This window comes from Ovis aries, chromosome 1 (genome assembly GCF_016772045.2).
Source record: "Ovis aries strain OAR_USU_Benz2616 breed Rambouillet chromosome 1, ARS-UI_Ramb_v3.0, whole genome shotgun sequence".
NCBI lineage: Eukaryota > Metazoa > Chordata > Mammalia > Artiodactyla > Bovidae > Ovis > Ovis aries.
This window is the reverse complement of record NC_056054.1, coordinates 99,399,875-99,417,825: the sequence shown is the minus strand read 5'-3', so window position 1 is coordinate 99,417,825 and position 17,951 is coordinate 99,399,875. Positions and strand designations below refer to the sequence as shown.

General features: G+C 50.2%; 5 non-coding genes across 5 annotated transcripts; 1 reads left to right on the top strand and 4 right to left on the bottom strand.

Moving 5' to 3' along the window:
• Positions 1 to 484: 484 nt before the first annotated feature.
• On the bottom strand, positions 485 to 648 carry LOC114111391 (U1 spliceosomal RNA). Its single transcript, XR_003587456.1, has one exon. It is a non-coding gene; the product is annotated as a U1 spliceosomal RNA (small nuclear RNA).
• Positions 649 to 9,607: 8,959 nt separating this feature from the next.
• Positions 9,608 to 9,681, bottom strand: TRNAN-GUU (transfer RNA asparagine (anticodon GUU)). Its single transcript has one exon. It is a non-coding gene; the product is annotated as a tRNA-Asn (tRNA).
• A 1,961-nt stretch (positions 9,682 to 11,642) lies between these two features.
• On the bottom strand, positions 11,643 to 11,715 carry TRNAV-CAC (transfer RNA valine (anticodon CAC)). The gene has a single exon. It is a non-coding gene; the product is annotated as a tRNA-Val (tRNA).
• Positions 11,716 to 12,301: 586 nt separating this feature from the next.
• Positions 12,302 to 12,375, bottom strand: TRNAN-GUU (transfer RNA asparagine (anticodon GUU)). The gene has a single exon. It is a non-coding gene; the product is annotated as a tRNA-Asn (tRNA).
• A 3,404-nt stretch (positions 12,376 to 15,779) lies between these two features.
• TRNAQ-CUG (transfer RNA glutamine (anticodon CUG)) lies at positions 15,780 to 15,851 on the top strand. The gene has a single exon. It is a non-coding gene; the product is annotated as a tRNA-Gln (tRNA).
• The last annotated feature ends 2,100 nt before the right edge of the window (positions 15,852 to 17,951 follow it).

Below are 17,951 nucleotides of genomic sequence, written 5' to 3'. Positions count from 1 at the left end.
GACCACGCAAGAAATGAAGCCTCTGAAAGCAGAACACTGGTGGCGAAACCGGCTAGTGGCAGCCTCGCACAAGACAGGCCGAGGAGAAGTCCGTCACGGGGCGCCTCCTGCATCCGACTTCGCGTGTTTGGCCCAGGTAAGGGCCTCTCTGGTTGGATCCTGCGCCCCCAGGCAAGTCGAGATGAACGAGCCTGCCATGAAATCAGCAGTACGTCAGACATCCGCACCCACGCGTAGCCCTGGGAGGGCTCCTGTTGCCACGAGACGGGAAAACAAGCACTCTTTTACAGAACGGAGACGGGCAAGTACTCTCAGCGCTCACTCCGGGATCCGAGCTCAACAACGGAGCAACAGTGAGTTTTAGGACGCATCTGCTTGCTCCTGACTTCGCCTGACTGACCGCGCAAACTCCGCAAGCCGGTCACATGCAGCTGGCTATGACGTCGCCTCCTGTCTAGCTTCTGTCTTTCTACACAGACTAAACCAGGGGAAAGCGCGAACGCAGTCCCCCACTACCACAAATTATGCAGTCGAGTTTCCCACATTTGGGGAAATCGCAGGGGTCAGCACATCCGGAGTGCAATGGATAAGCCTCGCCCTGGGAAAACCACCTTCGTGATCATGGTATCTCCCCTGCCAGGTAAGTATGAGTTGCTTGCCTTCCGCCCCACCGCAACCTCACACGCCCTACACCGTACACACACGCTCACTTTCCTCCCACCCATCCCCGAGCCTTCTTGGCCCTTCCACACAGCGGATCCACGCACTTTCAAGCAAAAACTCCTCAGTTCTCTCCCACGCCACGGGAGACCATATCGTGTTTCAGCACCAGATGACGGACCAGCAGCCCCTGCGCTCGGATATCTACATACGACACGCCCCGTCCGTGACGTCACGGGGATCCCTCCAGCCCACGCCCCGCCCTAGCCCCCCGCCTCCCTCCTCCCACGCCGTCCGGCCGGACCAACCGGCCGCCGGGCGCCCTCTGGGGAAGCGACGTCCGCCCCCGCCCCTGTTCTCCCACCCGCTACGTTTGGGACCCGGCGCGCTCGGCTGCCTGCCTAACTTTTGTCCTGCCCAGCCCCGGTCTGGCGGTCGGCTGAAACCTGTGCATCTTTTTGCAAATAACGGCGTTCAGTGGGGAGAACAGAACATTTAGCAGTCCAGGGGAAACCGGCTCCTTTCAAATCCAGTTGTCTTTGTGACGTAGTATTGTGTGTATGTCTAGTAAAACGCATTAGGCGTCACGACTGGCCGTGAACTCAGTTCCATTCGTGAAAATTGGGTCATTCATCAGAAATTTCATTCATTTTATTTCCAGCTTCAGGTGTGGTTTTGACACTGAACAGATTTTAACACCTGTCTGTATCCTCTGTCTTATTGAGACAGGCTGGGACCTGGGACCCTTTGCTGCAAATGTTTGCACCTGGACACACTGAGGCAGAAATTCCATGCGCCCCACCTGAGCAGCTGGAATCTGTCTCCTGTGGACAGATACTCCAGACTAAGGACAGGGGCTTCCCTAGTGGTCCACTGGCTAAGTTTCCACACTTCCCAATGCCTGGGGCCGGAGCTGGATCCCTGGTCAAGGATCTAGATCCCACCTGGGACAACTAAGAGTTTTCATGCTGCAGCTAAATATCTGCTGCTACTGCTGCTAAGTCGCTTCAGTCGTGTCCGACTCTGTGCGACCCCATAGACGGCAGCCTACCAGGCTCCGGTGTCCCTGGGATGCTCCAGGCAAGAACACTGGAGTGGGTTGCCATTTCCTTCTCCGATGCATGAAAGTGAAAAGTGAAAGGAAGCCGCTCAGTCGTGTCCGACTCTTCGCGACCCCCTGGACTGCAGCCTACCAGGCTCCCTCCATCCGTGGGATTTTCAAGGCAAGAGTACCGGAGTGGGTTGCCATTGCCTTCTCCAACTAAATATCCCATGTATCTAAAAAAAAAAAAATTTTTTTAAAGCTTCTTTAAGATAAGGATATCAAGGAGGAGCAAGGAAGAGCTGAGTCCCGCTTGGATAGAAATAAAGAGACCACATGTTTCGTATTTTGAGGTCAAAGAGATCTTTGCAGACTACCCATGCGTACAAAGCTTTTCCTGGGTCAAAAGGAGGTAGACGGAGCCACCCCTTAATAGGTGGTGTTAACCTCCCCCTAGGCCTCTGCGCTGTCGGACACGACTGAGCGACTTCACTTTGACTTTTCACTTTCATGCGCTGGAGAAGGAAATGGCAACCCACTCCAGTATTCTTGCCTAGAGAATCCCAGGGATGGGGGAGCCCGGTGGGATCGCACAGAGTCGGACACGACTGAAGCGACTTAGCAGCAGCAGCAGCAGGCCTCTGCGCTACAATCCTTCTTGGCAAGAAGATGCACATGCACGTCAGGAAGAGCCCAAGGACAGGTCAGGTGTGGAAAAGAAATGAGATACTCATCCAAAGGTAAGCAAAGACCCGGAAGAAAGGTCCTATATAAGTGATTTGAATCACCTCTCTGATGCACTCCTTCTCGTTAAGGAGGACACACACACCCTTCCTCTCTGAGTGTATATCTCTGCCTTGCTTCTGTCTTAAATAGACTGTGTATCTGTGTGCTCTCCAACTTGTGCTGTGGCTCTAATAATAAACTTTGTACCTGTCTTTTCAGCTTTTGTCGCTTTAAGAAATTCAGTTTCCAGTGAAGGCGCTAGTCAGGCCAAGTTTGCTTCTAGCCCTAGCTCTTGATGGACCGGTGGCTAGGATTCCTGGTTTTCACACAGGCTACCCTGGTCCAACTGTTGGACAGGCAACAAAGATCTTGCTTCAGGCCACCACTCACTGCTGTGTTCTTGAGATCCAAATGTCTTCTCCAGCAACAAAATACAAAGAAACAATAGGGGACAAAAAATAACTGCATGTATGCCGTGGTGGAAATTGTGGACAACAAGATACAAAAAGACCAAAATCCCAACTGTCATCTCTGAAGAGCTGGTGCCAGAATCAGGGTCCCCGGAGCAAAAGCAGGGTACTGTACATTCCCCCTGCACACGACACCAGGAAACACGCAGGCAAACCGCCTGAGCCAGTCCTATAGCCTGACCCCTCCACCCACCCCTATCCTCACCCTGTGGAAGGAACCAGCACACCACCCCCCCCCACCCCCCCACCCCCAGGGCAAACAAGGGAACCTGTTACTTGTTTTGCTGCAGCAGGGATCCCAGTAAAGCCTTACCTGAGTTTCTAGTCTGTCCTCTTATCAATTTCTATCGATTAAGGAAGGCTAAGGGGGTGGTTTAGTCGCTAACTCGTGTCTGACTCTTGTGACCCCGTGGACTGTAGCCTGCCAGGCTCCTCTGTCCATGGGATTCTCCAGGCAAGAATACTGGAGAGGGTTGCCATTTCCTTCTCCGGGGGATCTTGCCCACCCAGGAATCGAACCCGGGTCTCCTAAGAACCCTTGATAAATAGATAAGCTGAAAGCCATCAAACAGCCAGTCTGGACTGGTTGATCTGGTGAAGATGACTAATCAGGTAAATATTTTTGGCTATGTGTGGATGCTCCAAAACTTCTTGAATGTTTAGTAGTGAAATGAATGTGGCCAATTTCCATGTGTCATACCTGCCAGAGTCCTCCCTTTGACACCTCTGAGATAGCTAAGCCTAATGGAACTACTTTCTTCATCAGGATTTCTCAATTTCACATACCACCCTTTTCCTTGGCTTATAATTATTTCTTTCTTCCGTAATTATTTATTCATTTTATTTTTGACTGCTGGGTCTCGCTGCTGCGCATAGGCGTCTCTCTAGTCGTGGCAATCAGGGGCTCCTCTGTAGTTGCAATGCTCCGGCTTCTCTTTGCGGTAACGTCTCTTGCTACAGGGCACAGGCTCTAGGCTAGCGGGCTCCGTAGGTGTGGCACCCAGCACATGGAACATTCCCTTACAAGAGATGAAACCTTCCCTTACAAGAGATGAAACCTGTGTCCCCGCATCGGTCGGCAGATTCTTAGCTATAATTATTATGATTAATTATTCTTAAAATAACACATTTTCTCTTTCACACAGTATTAACAGCTGAAGGTCAACTTAAGATAATGATTGTGAGCAGCATATAAATATGTAATCAGCTACCTGATAGTGAAGGAAAGCCAAAAGTCTGAGGACAGCAAAAATAGCCCCATAGATATTTCGCCTTTACTTTGCCTCCCAGCCCAGGCCAAAAGAAAAGAATAAGTATCACCATCACATTAGCCATAACCAAGTGGTTTTAAATGTTTGACAAAATGAGGAATAACATGTGTAAAGTACAAAGAGCATACGCTTCCAAAACGATTACCGGTGTACACCAACCGGAATAACTAGAGAAGCATCACCAAAGATCTAAGGTATGATGAGTCACCAGACCACGAAAGGCTTCCTCATGAGGTCCGTGAAAGAGCTCAGAGTAATCACATACACACACACCCCTCCGAAGAACTGGGTTTGTTTTTTTGGGAAGGAGGGGTATTGGGCCTGGCTTCTTTCACTCAGCGTAACGTCTATGAGATTTAACCGTAGTTTTCGGGTAGTTCTTTGTCTCTGTGTGTGTTCCTTGGAAGAATATATCTCTGTATACTTATCCAGTTGAGGATGTTCTGAAATGGCACGATACGAACATTCTTGTATGACTTTTCGAGGACATACACATTTCTCTAGGGCGGCCCATTCCAATAAAATAATGCCAGGGTTGACCTTTAGAATAAAACTTTTAGGGTTTTCTCCCCAGCAAAGTGGGTTGATTCAGAAGTAGCAGGGGAATCACAAAGCAGGACAAGCAAACTACGGCAAAAGCACAGGCAAATTGCACACATAGGAGAAGGAACGTTCTTCGAGAGAGAAAGAGAAAGAAGCCGAGAGGACTTGTTTTGAACCAAAGGACACTGGCGAAAAGGGAAAGATCAGGGTGGTGACAGTTTCTCATTGGCCGAGTTGCTGATATCTTGCAGGAGATACAAGGTACATCTTTTTCTGTCCGGGCCTATAACTGATTGTTCTTTCCTATTGATGATTCTTCTGTTTAGGTCTATGATTGACCATTCTTCCTGTATTTGAACTTGAGTGGTAATCCACGAGAGCTCCCACTTCTGGTCTCCTGACTCAGTTTTAGTGAGGTTTCCCTTTATTAGCATTACACCGGTCACCTGGAATTTAAAGTTTTCAATTACAACCTATTTAAAAAGTTTGTGAGACTGACTGCGTTAAAAGGAAAAAAAAAAACTCATCATCACCACGTGTGACACTAGAAGCACTACAGGTGTTCAGTAGTTACCTGTGACTTGTACCTGTCGCATTGGACAGCAGAGGTCACATATATAGCAGAGACAAAAGTACGATTTCTGGGCCACGGCACGTGATAGTGTATGTACGACCCTTAGCTGATGCTGCCAAACTCCTCTCCAACTTTGTTGACCTTACTAACACTCCTTTTAGAAACGAAAAGAATTTACAGTGCTCTCCGTCCTGTGAAATTTTGGTGTTGTTTGCCTTTTACTTTTCTTTCTTGAGTTTATTGAGGTGTAATCTACATAGTAAAGTCTGCCAACATTAGACTATCTTACACTCTTTACTATGATATCATATCTCTGCAAAGCTGGATTTTGGTAGTTGCTATGATAGAAATCAAGTGCCATGCAAAAAAATGGATGCCTAATAAGAAATAAGGTGACGCTTCGAAAAAGTTTGAGAAGCTGTGCAGCGCAAAACATTAAGGTTATGATTCTGACGTGTCAGAGCACTAAAAACAACAAACCGCTGCACCGAACTTTCGTCGGGGGAACACGTAGTAACATGCCCGGCATCAGCCATATACGAACAAGCTATAGAAATATCTGTAAACGACAACAGCATTCCCCAACTGAAGCGGTATTTCTGCTGTCAGCCAATCTACCAGGAAATTAGGGCAAACGGGAAGGACAAAGAGAGAACAAACTTGCAGCCAACGAAAGATGATTCATTCGTTAAATCAATTTAATAGAGTCAAAGGATTAAGGTTAACTATAGATCATGAATCTGTCATTTGAGCAGACACGTGCTGGAACATGAGACTGTTGGAACCATATATTGGTGTATATATGGAATCATATATTACGGGACACCTAAAAATATACGCCAAACACTGTAGGGGGAATGATTGAGTCCTCTGGTGTCTAGAAATACCGTTTAAAGATATTAGTATATTCAATATACTTCAAGAGATAAATTTAAACTTTTAGAAGTTTAAATACCCATTGGCTATGTTGGCTTATCTGAGCAGTACAACCAGCATGGGAAACTTAGGAAGTCCAATGTAATTCAGATGTACAATTTTCAACCTAAATAAACCCAAGACTTAAATACTAAAACATTATACCACCATTATTTTCTACACCTTTATAAGATAACCTGAAAATACATATAGAGTTGGTGTTAGACCAAAATGAGAAAAACAATGTAATTTTTCTGAGTCGCTTCCATTTAAAAAAAAAAAAAAGAGTAAACGTTTTGAAGGCCATTATATAAATTATTTAAGTTGTTTAAAAATATTAAGAATAATCTGTTATCAGTTTCATTCCTTCATGGTTGCTGTTCCAAGTAATCAAGACCATTTACTCAATCTACAGTTAAATGTTTTTTTTTTTTCCCTTGTCACAAATTTAGCAACAAAATTTTCCTTATATAAATACCACATGGAAGCATAAACAGTAGAGTATTTTCCCAGAAATTCTTCATTTTTTAATTTTACATTTATGGAACCGATGATCACTTTCCTTAAGAGGAGTGACACCTTTAAATTTTGAGAGGCCTAACTTGTCTGTTCTCCCCAGAGTGAGAGAAAGTGTATTGACTTGTTTCTGAGAAAATGTATTTAAACAGGGGAAAAAATGCTTCAAAGCAGTGGGCCTTGCTTGACTGCCCTGGGGGTACAGTGGATAGGAATCTGCCTGCTGCCAGTGGAGGGGAAACAGGTCCGACCCTGGTCTGGGAAGACTCCACATGCCGCAGAGCAAGTAAAACCCTCGAGCCACCGCTCCCAAGCCTGTGTGCTGCCACTACTGAAGCCCATGCACCTAGACTCTGTGCTCTGAAACAGGAGAAGCCACCGCAACGAGAAGCCTGCACACTCCAACTAGGAGAACCCACACAAAGCAACTAATACAGGGCAGCCAAAAATAAATAAAATAAATAAATTTTTAAAAAATTAGCGAGCCTTATTTATGGTGAAAGCAGAGTCAATGATGTTTATCAACAACACTTACCAGTGTGGGAAACAAAATGGAATACAATTAAGCGGTATTGGAGGAATCTCACTGAGGAAAATAGGAATTCTGTAACACACTTATGTGTTCCCAGTGTATAAAACTGTGCTTGGAGTCGTTGCCTGTCGTTCCTTTTTCTTGAGGGCTGAGCTTGCTTATAGTTCTGGAAGTATTCAATCTTGATTTGCAGGCTAAGTGCTCACGTTGCTGACTTCATTGCTTCTTTGCAAAGATATAAATGTCTTTTCCTCTGCATTCTGTAGTCTGATTTCAACCATCCTTACCTCACTTGTTGAATGTTTTCAGCTATTTAGAAACTTTCATATACCAGTGAAAGAAACTGTCTGTTCCATGCTAAAAATTCAGTATCCTTCCTGTGTTAATCTCTTTTATTAATCTTGAGTTTCTCATGAGGGAACGATTGCATAGTAAGATCATCCTTACTGTAGAGACGACACTTGCTCAGTGCTTGACTAGGATAGACTGGGCCCACGTGGATTTGACCAAACAGTGGAAAGAGGAGAAGTGGACAACTTCTCACTGGGGCCGTGTCACATCCCAGGAAATACCAGAATCATCAAGACAAGCAGCAATGAAAAAAGCCTCATGGTCCAGCGTAACTGTCATCTTCTACCTCACAGGGAACGGACCCTTGTCAACCACCACTCAGTGTGGATTATCCCCAGGAGTTTACTTCCTAAAATGAGACCAGATTCCCACACTGAGAGGAGAAATTGCGCGTATGCGCGCTGAATTCCTTCAGTCGTGTCCAGACCCTGTGCAACCCTATGGACGGTACCCTGCCAGGCTCCTCTGTCGGATGGGATTCTCCAGGCAAGAATACTGGAGTGGGTTGCCGTGCCCTACTCCAGGGGATCTTCCTGACCCAGGGATCGCACACCGTGTAACTTACATCTTCCGCAATGGCAGGCAGGTTCTTTACCACTAGCGAGCGCCATCTTATCAGTGATGAACAAATCAGAGAGAGAACATTATTTGTCCCCAAACCACACGGTACAAAAACGTCAAAACGCACAGTCTCTGCACATAAGATTTAGTAGAAGAACAGTGCAAACTGGAGCCAATAGCTCTAAGGGTCCAGGTCTGAAGCAGGAGCCTGTGAGGGCAGGATTCCGTGGGCTCTCACGACATGTGAGTTAGCCCATCAGTTCAGGTCAGTTCAGTTCAGTCGCTCGGTCGTGTCCGACTCTTCCAAAAAATAACCAAACCAAAAAACTGTCAAGGAATAGAGTAAATGGGGTGGTAACACCCCACTTTATAGGAGGAGGGACAGGCATCACATTTTTTTCCTCAAGGTAAAAGTGTAACCAAAGTTTGTAAATAAAAGAAGGAAGGGGAGGAGAAAAAGGCTCTGGGATCAGTGAGAGTTTTCTCTTGGATAAGTTGCTCGGCAGAAAGGGGTCATCCTGGCCGTCTTCTCTGGACCCGGTTGACCAGGTCACCGGACAAAACAGTGGACGGTTACTGGAGGACTTTAAAAGTGGTCAGTGACTAACTCTCCACCATAAGCAGTAGAGTACCTCTGTGTAATGTCCCTCTATTGTCTTTTCCCCTTAGTTGGGTCAGGAGGCCACTGCCCTTTGTTAGTTAAGAGACTCGTAGAGAGATGTATAGAAAGATTGTTGTGTTGCCAAAGTAATTGAAGAAAGGGACACTGAACGACTGGAAAATAATTTGAAATACGACTCAGTCCCACTTCTGTGGAAGGCAAATTTGCAGGATTTACCAACTTGAGAAGCATATAAACACTAAAGGTAGCAATTGCACTTCCAGGTTTCTACACTGTGGAAATAAATACCTGCACAAATGGTCAGAAGTGTGAGTACAATAACGATGGTTGCAGCGTATCTGTCATCATAAAACCACGTAAACCAAATAATGCATGAACCATGTAGGAAATGCCTTTCTAAAAAATAATGCAGAGGCTAATGATGACGGTGGGTTCACTGATAACATTGTTGACAGAACAATTGCTAAGTGCTGGCCTCCTTTTACAGGTGAAAAACCTGGGGCACATAAGGTATAACTTACTTGTCTAAGTCTATGTACTTGGCAGAATAAAGACTTGACCCCACCAGAAACTGGATCCCTTGATCTCTCTCAGGAGAGGAGATACTCATGCCTTCGGCAAGTATGAGTGAACAGGAACGCACTTGCACTTGCAGAGTATAGGGCTGCAAAGGCGAGGTGGCCCAGACTGGCAGCAGTCCGGAGGTGACTAGGACCCCGAATGCAGGGGAGCATATGTTTGTGTCCAGGTAAGAATCGGCGTGGAACCGCTTGAATGGTCGTCAGCACGGAAAACCTTGAATGGGTTCTAAAACCTCGGCCGCCCGTCCCTGGGTGGGCTCGAACCACCAACCTTTCGGTTAACAGCCGAACGCGCTAACCGATTGCGCCACAGAGACAGCACCACACGGGGTTCCTCGACTCTTTGTGCCAAGACGTGCGAAGAAGTCCCAAGACGTGCCTCCGCAGAGAAACGGTGCCGGTTCCAAAGCCGCGGGAAAACGGAAAGATGAGAACGGTGAATAACACTGGACCTGAGACTGGGTCAAGGCCAGGAGAAGACTACGCCAAACACCATTATCCTAGGACAGCCACCCAAGCAGACAATTCCGGAAAGCTCTCGAGAATACTCCCCCTCCCTTTGATGCATCTCCCACCTGGTCCACTCATCCTCCCACCAGAGGAAAGAAGCCTTCCCCTTTGTGTTCTGGGCACAGAGAGCCAGGCAAGAGCCAAAGGGGAAGCTGCACTTCCCCCATGGGTCTTCCCAAGGTAGGTGGTTCTAGCGCTCAGGCTGACCCAAGACCCCACTGTCCACCAAGACGACCCCGAGGAGTCCAGATAGCAGACGGTCCCGGGGGTGGGTGGGGGGGGGGGGGGTGGGGTGGTGGGGTAATCCTACAAGCGCAGAGCGTGCCTGGGCTGCACTTCCTGGAGATCCGAACCAAACTCCCCCGGAAGCTTCTCTGCATCCTAAAGAGAACGGATTTCAGGTTTCCATGGAGAGAGTGACAAAGCAAACGTGGGAAAATGTGAACTGTGCAGCTGAGTACAGAATACACGATGTTACTATTCTTGTAACTTGGATGTATGTTTTGGAGGGTTTGGGGTTTGGTTTTGAATGAATCTTTGGAACTCGAGTCCCTGATTCTCTTTGCATGAAAACTCTGTAAGGAAGACTCTGGGTTTCTAACAAGCAAAGAAAAAAGAGTGGAGAGGAGAGCTGGGCAGCCCAGGCTGTTCACTGCATCCGGGGAGTCTCCTCCAGCTTGCCTGATGTCAAGGACCCTGAGGCCGGGACTCAGTGCAGACGCTCTTCTGCATTGGACCTTGAAGCAAAAGACAATTCTGATCTGGACAGGAAGGCTCCGAGGAGTGGAGAAGAAAAGAGCTTTCCTGACCGGGAATCCCGGGCCGCGGCGGTGAAAGCGCCGAATCCTAGCCACTAGACCACCAGGGAACCACACAGAAACACGGACTTGGCCGTCCCGGTGAAAATTGAGGGTGGAAAGATGAACCCAGAGATGCAGAGAACAGGAAAGGGAATGTCCCAGCGCCCCCATGGCTGTATGCAGCTGTGCAAGGCTCCCAGCCCTTCAAATCCCCGTTCCTGGGCGACGCTTCTCGTTCTGAGACCAGGTCACAAAGTATCCGGTTGGCTCCTCCTGGTCCAGCTCTAGCGCTGTGTGCTGCCGAGCCCAGGTCATGCTCTCTTTGTGAACCTCGGGTTTTCCCTCGAGTCAGGCGCCGACTTGGCTTTCAGCGAGTGATGAGCGGATCCGTCTACCTCCAGATCTCTGACCTGGCTCCGGGGCCTCTCCTGACGACCGCACGGGTACCGGTTCCTTTCCCTCCGCGACCGGCTCAGTTCGTGGAGCCTTAAATTCTTCACTTCCGTGTCTTTGGCTGGAGCCCACGGTGAGACCTTGGTGCGGTCTCTTTTCTTCTACCGGGGAGATAAAACTGCTCCTCTGGTGTTCCGAGGTGGGGAAAGCGAGTGAGCGTCTCGGGGATCAACTCCATGGTTTTCAGAGACAATCTGTGAACACGTGGAAGAGACCCAGGGGCCCGAAGGGTGACTCGAAGTCAGTCTTGTCCTTGCCCTCCTCCTCCCCTCCTCTCCCCCCCTCTCCCCCCCTCCCCGCCCCCGCCCCCGGCATGAACTGGGCCTGGATTCACAGGGACTCGGAGCAGAGAAAGGAGGGCTGCTTCCTAGTGCTGAGTAGACTCCCAGGTGGTCACCAACTCCTCCTACAGCTGCGTCCTCTGCTTCACCCCAAGCCTTTGGAACCTTTTGGTTTTGCCAATCAGAAAACAAATCTCGGTGGAGGAGCGTAGGGTGGGAAGAAAATAAGCGGTCTGTTTCCGCCCGGTTTCGAACCGGGGACCTTTCGCGTGTGAGGCGAACGTGATAACCACTACACTACGGAAACAGGACAATGGGTACCGCCTAACACTGTATCCATGAAAACCCGAGGTCCCGCCATCAGTACCTAGACCACCAGTTTCTAACACTCAAACAGGAACCCTGAAGCCCCGAGCTCTCTCAGGCACGGAGACGGCGGCTCCCGAGGGCTCTGCTTTAGGGTTCCTCATCTCCCTCAAGTGAGGACCCTCGGGCCCCCACAGGCTGCCTTCGGGTTCCCGCACCCAGCGCAGAGTCGTCAGACCCTCAGCTCCGCACTCCATCGCAGGGGTCGCCCCCGCCGACTCCCCAGCTCCTGGAAGCCGCAGGGGCGGTGCGCCTGAGGCCCAGGAGACCCCGCAGCCCAGCAGTGTGGCCGCCGTCCCTCCGCCCCTGCGGACCCGCGCCTCGGTGGGCCTTTTCACGCGGCCGGCGGTCAGCGCTCTGGGCTCTCAGGAATGACCGACGCTTCCAATCCACCCGGGGCCCTCCCCGCTGCTCCTTTGCACCTGACTCCTGTGCTCTTTCTCCGCAAGCCGGCTCGCCGCAGCACTTCTCCGGTGTCCTCTTGGCAAAAGGGAGTCTCTTTGGTGGTCTCTAAAATCCCACCCCACCGTCCCTGGGTGGGCTCGAACCACCAACCTTTCGGTTAACAGCCGAACGCGCTAACCGATTGCGCCACAGAGACAGCAGTACAGGCCTATTCTGGACTCTGTATGGAGTAGACACGTACTCATTCCCAGGGTAAGTCCCCTGCCCCCAGGGATACGGCGCCACGTCCTTGCCCCCTACCCGCCACAGATACCAGCGCCCTCAGAGATACCGGGATCCAGGGTTCGGACCCTGCGGGCCTGAACCGAACGAGATCCAAGGAGCGCTGAACACCCGGGGGGCTCCCATGATGGCTCTTCCCGTATCCTCGCCTACACTCAGTGAGTGAGAGTTTGCCCACCCCGGCAAAGGCCTCCGGGGCCGAGGTTGTGCTTAGGTTTCCTGGGTCCACCAGGCGATTTCCACCAGGACAGAGGTCGCGGGGATGGTCGCCCCGCGTCCGCACGCCCAGGACAGGGTCTGGCACTCACCGGGACGCTCTAGGACTTGGATGAATATACATTGTCGTCTTTAGCCCTTCGTCCCATTAAGACCCCTGAGAATGGAAATACGGAAACGTTTTCGAAGAGCGAAAAGCTCTTTTTAAATGCCTTTATGCTGGTTCTTAGATTTCGCAGCATCCCGTGAGGCGGGTAAAGGAAAGGTCTCGGGTGCTCCGGCTGTGCCCAGCTGGGTAGGCTGCGCTCTGTGGGGTCCACGTGGGAGCGCGAAAGGGCGGGAAGTGAAAGCCAAAGCGGAGAAGGTAGGTTTGGGAGGAAGGCATTGAGACCTGCCAGGATCTTGGGCAGGGATCCCGAGAGAGGAGCATTGTCCCAGTCCGGTAACAGGGTGGGGAAGGAGGGAAAGAGCTGGTGCCCGCGGGAAAGCAGAGGCAAGGCGAGGAGGGGAGGGGAGAGCTGAGAGGGGAAGGCCAGGGAGGGGAGGATCAAAGAATTTGTGCTTCCACCGGTCCCTGCTCCTTCTCTTGCCTTCTCTCTTCTTCTTGCTCTTCTTCCCATCCCTCCAACTGAGAAATGTTGACACAGCCACATCTGAGAAGAAAGACCTAACGCATCTGTGCTCAGGAGCACAAGCTCTGGGTTGTAAAAATGGTTCTGCCCTGTGCGGCCTTGAAGAAATAAAGAAAACGTTGGGTATCTCCCTACTCTCTTGTGCAAAATGGGAGCAATAAGAGCATTCTTCTTCATGCTGCTGTTGTCAGATGTGCCTCGGTTTAGAAACTACTGGATCAATAATGCTATAGGCAGCAAAATCATAAATACTATTATCATAATCCTCTGAATCTTTTGACAACCACGATCCTTATTTATTTCACCTGAAAGTCGCCTTCTGCCTCTAGAAATTTCTGTAAACTGATTGCTCTTGCGGTTTGCTCCGCTGTGGCTAGACCACCCCCTTCATCGCCAGTTCTCTGCTTGCTAGACGGGGACCCATGTGCAGGTTGGAGGAAATGGGAAGAGTACAGAGCGGTGGGGAAAATGAGCCTTTGCGCACCTTTTGGAGAGGCCTCTGGGACCGGTGGGGTCCTCCCACTGCCTTCTTTGGTTTCAAGGGAGCTCCAGGAGGGCAGGGATCTGGTGGCCGTCGCTCTTGTGTCCCCTCGCCGAGAACAACTTGAGGGCCTCCTCACTCAGTCTCCCAGAGACCCTCAGAGTGTCCTGCCCAGAGAGCAAGGTATTCGTGCTTCCTGGGATGGTGGGAAATACTCCCGCATCCTCCTCCTAACTGCGGAAACCGGAGGTGGTGGAGGAGCGGTAGCGACAGAAGAAGGAGGTCCAGAAAGACAGGGCGGAATGGGAGGGGAAGGGGCTGCAAAGAGGGGATGAGGAGAAAGAGAGCGAGGAAGAAGGGGAGATGAGAGCGAGGTGGAGCCGTACAAAGGGAGGACCAGGATAGAGCGGGAGGACCAGCGAGAGGGAAGCGGCAGTGGAGGAGCGGTAGGAGGAGGAGTTACGTCCCCAGGGTAGTTCTGTTCACTGGCCCCCAGCACAGGCAGCCCCCACCACATCCCCACCAGCTCCTTAGCTCTCAGATCCAACACCCAGGCTTTCGTCCCTCAAAGACTGTCTCTCCACCCATTGCAGTTCTCACCTCATTTGATTTTTCTCCCTGCCCCTTGTGAGAGCCTGGCCATTCTGTGATCTGTGAACATACTTTCTGTGCATGTCTTCTATATCAGCCAGAGACCATGACTGGTCCTTGCACTCATAAACTTTGACCGACCTTCAAGGGCTCCTGGAGGAGCACTTTGTGTTGTTAGTTACCCTTCAGCTTCTTGATTTTCCCAAAGGAAGTTTCATCTTTTCATCCCGGAGCTGTGAACTTCCTCCTCCTAAGAGGAGCCTCCCCTTTGTCTCCTTCGTCCTGTGTCAACCTCTGTTCCAGTCTCTGGGAACCAAATACGTGTCTCCAGGCAACACTTGGCCACCTTTCCGACTCCTTTCTTTGGGCTGCAGCTCTCTTCTTCAGATGCTGTTTCTTCCTGTTCTGTGTATTGGATGAGGGAAGAAATGGCTCTGGGATAGAGTGAAGAAGTAAAGATTATTACTTTGAGACATCATGTGGATGTATACTTATTATACATGTAAATATTTAGTGTGGTGGTATTTTGTGTACATAAATACTGTCTACACTGTAAGACAACTTGGATACATACCTTCTAAATATGTGTACACTTTTCTTTAAAAATCGTGCAATTTCTGGATATGTTAAGACATTGGAATGAAACTGACGTGACCAAGCTCTGACAAGACTCTGTGACTGCCTAAGTGTCAGAGCCCTGCCTCGTGGGCTCCACGACACGTGGTTGATTTTGAGCCACCCCAGGTGCTTTCGGCCTGGTTTGTCTGAGGGTTTTGTGTAAATGTTCCTCTTTCCTTATACTGTAAACCTGACAAATTTTGGGAGAAAAACTTACCCCCCCAAATCAGAACTGTATGGAGAAGAAAAGGAGAGTTCTCCTGCCTCCATTTCCACTCCACACACTTTATATATTACACGTAAGAGGCGGTGGTGGTGGCTTTGGAGTGTAATTGGTGCTACAAGAGAGCCAAGGGACCCGGGAGATCCCACCTCCTGCCTTGACGTTCACCTGCCCTCTCTGGGCTCTGGGGAAAGGGTGAAGGCAAAGGAAAGGAAAATAACACTCTCATTTGCAGAAATTTTACCTCAGCATGGGACACTCTGGCAAACCGAGGCAGAATATGCGGTTGATGAGGGTGACTTAAGGGGCCCTTCCCTGACCGGAAACCCAGAGTGGAACGTTTCCTTCATTTTCTGAGGTGCCAGTGAACTGAGAGATGTCAGTCAAAGGAGAGGAGCAGAGAGAAATCAAAGAGGCATGAACACCAAAGCGGGTCATCCGTATTCAGATCTTGTCGGGTCCTTGGAAGAGCTTCCCTGAGATTATGGGTGGGGAGTATGGCGCCTAAAGAAGCAGGAACCCTTCTCTGGCGATGGAAAGAGGTTGGCCTTCAGAGGGGTTCCATGGTGTAATGGTGAGCACTCTGGACTCTGAATCCAGCGATCCGAGTTCAAATCTCGGTGGGACCTTTCTGTTTAATTACCAGAAGGACACGTTTTACTCCCCTCATAGGACCTGCTTTCCGGCTCCCGCGACCCCCAGCGGCGTGGCTCACACGGACCCTGCGGACAGGTGTGGGACCGACCGGGAGCGGGGGCGTTGTCGAAGGGCCGGCGCCTCTCCTGCCCGCCCCCGGCCAGGGGCGCAGCGACCCAGCCAGTGCCGCCCCCTCGTCGGGTCCCCTGGGTCTCGGGGGTAAAAGGCAGAGGCTGCGCCCACCGAGTCCTGACCCGCGAGGGGGCTTCACACCGCACGCCTTGTAACTGCGCGGTTGTCCCGGTGCGTAAACGGCGGCGGGGAGGGGCTGCGATGTCGCTGATCAGCCAGGATGGCAGCTTTCGAGTGGAAGGTTCCAGACCTGACTGGGATGAACTCTGTTTTATTCAGATTCTCTATCATTCCGAATGTTAATTGATCTTGTCCCAGTTTATTACGATTTTATTCAGAGTTTCTCGCTCCTAAGTCTCCGCTGGGCACGCAAAGCCGCTGTTCGGCCAAGATTTGAACCTTGACTCCTGGTAATCGCGTCCTCTGGTCCCAAGCTCAGCCCGAAAGAGGAGCGCGGGTCGCGGATTCCGGCCTCCGAGGAGACCCCAGGTCCCTGACCCACGGCCGCCCGGCCAGGCTGCTCGGGGGCCGAAGAGGAGACGAGCCGCTCGGAGTCCGCACCCCCAGCCGGGCTCCCTTCGTCCTGCCGGGACTCTGCTCCACCGAGAAGACACCCCACTTGTGTCCTCTACTGCTCGGGAGAAAAATATGGATGAGGCCCGTGATGGCCTTGAAAAGCCAGTTAAAGTGCTCTCTTCGCGGTGCTAAGGAGCATCTCGCTGACGCTTATATTTTGGAACTTTCAGCGGTTACAAAGGACTCAATGACGCAGCTGTCTTTGGAGGACGGGAAAAGAAGGGTGTGAAGCCGGCGAAAAGATCCGAGGAAGGAAGGGCAAGGGCAGGAGAGAAGAGAGGATGAGCCAGAAGGGAGAAAGGGACCGGAAGGGAGAGGAGCGGGCGGGTACCGCGGCGGGGACGGTCGCTGAGTTGGGGCGACCAGAGCGAGCGCCTCACTCTGGAGCAGTTCCCACCCTTTACTGACGTGTCCGGGAACCCGGTTCACCCTCAATCGCAAAGCTACTGGCCTGGCATTTGTCCTGGCCAAGATTCCTTCCCGGGTTCCGTGCGGAGCGGTGAGGTGGGCTGTGCGAGTCTGCAGGTGAGTGGAAGTCCTGGCGGCTGCCTTGGGGATGACTGGCGGGCAGGGAACCGCACGCACTCCACTTTTCCCCTTTCAGGCCGGTCTGCAGGGCCTGAGGTGGGAAACTGGAAAATCGGAGCGTCAATATTTATTTAGAGATAAGGAGATAAATAGCCAAACAGTTGGTTACCTGACCTGAAAGTGTTTATTCTTGGAAAAAAGAAATGTGGGATGGGATCAGGGTCCACTTTCTCCCATAACAAGCTTTGGGGCATATGTAACTGACTCTCTCTATATATAACTGTATATAATATATATGTACATATATTACTGCATATAATGTATACATATCTATTATATGAGTAAAACTCACTGCTTGTGTGTCCAACTTAAATTTTTATGTAATTATATGTGCCAAGCTTTTAAAATTCTGGGTCTAGTGCCACGTGTAGGAATGTTTTCCACTGTAAAAACGTAAAAAAAAACGGGGGGCATTCTCGAAGCAAGCAGTTGGACCATTATTCCCCTTTGATGGGCTGATCACATGAGGTAGTAAACAAACTGGCAGATCCTCTCAGCCCAGGAGGTCACTGCTTTCGTCTCTCTAGGAAGGTTCATAGTCACTGAAAAGTGTCAGTAACAAATAAAATCACACCCAATCTTTATGCAGTGTTGCTCCCAAAATGCAAGAGCTTACACCCAGTGAAGACATGCAAAGTGCCAAGTGCCCAGGCATGGTCTACAAGTTTTAAATGGGTTTACTCACTTAATCGTTTCAAAAGGCTTGCATCATGTCATCATCCTCATTTCACATATGAGGAACCTGAGACATAGAAAGGTTAAGTAACTTGTCAAGTCAGTCAGTGAGTGGGATTTGA